Here is a 673-nt window from a genome sequence, read left to right on the forward strand (position 1 = left end):
GTATCAGCACCCTTCTTGGAATTTGATGTCAAAGGGGGGAGAGAGCACATCAAAGCTTATCAAATGAGCACATCTAAGCTCTTCTAAAAATGTTTGTTAACAAATAGGAGAGAAGTCACATGTCTTTAAGAGGGGAAGACGTGTTAGTATGATTGATTCTAGTTTTGCTTTGTCTTAATTGACCTATATTTGCTCCATTTGTCTTTGCTCTGATTTTATCTCATCTTTGCTCTGATTTCATTGCTCTAATTTTATCTCACCCTACCTTCTCCCATTACCCAATATCAGATTCAGGGGGAGAAAGAGTCTATGCCTAAGGGGAGAAAAATCTTTGGAACTTATTGCACATCTTTAAATCTTGGGGGACATGTCTATATCTAAATGAAGTAATCATCTTGTAGTACTCACCCATTACATGTCATCCCAGTCTTGGTATTCGTGTGGTTCTTTGAAACTGCTCTATTTTGAGTGTTCTTGTGTTATCTAACCCTGTTTTCTCAAGTCTACTCCCTTAAAAGTCAGATCAAGACCACAAGGTAAGTATATGCATCACACTCATGTGCATGATGATCTCTTGCTGTTGTACATATTGTTTGCAAGAGGGAATCATAAACATGAAGGTACATTTCTTAACCACATTGTTTGCTCCGATGCATATAGCCAAGATACATGT

This window comes from Triticum aestivum, chromosome 5A (genome assembly GCF_018294505.1).
Source record: "Triticum aestivum cultivar Chinese Spring chromosome 5A, IWGSC CS RefSeq v2.1, whole genome shotgun sequence".
In the NCBI taxonomy this organism is placed as follows: Eukaryota; Viridiplantae; Streptophyta; class Magnoliopsida; order Poales; family Poaceae; genus Triticum; species Triticum aestivum.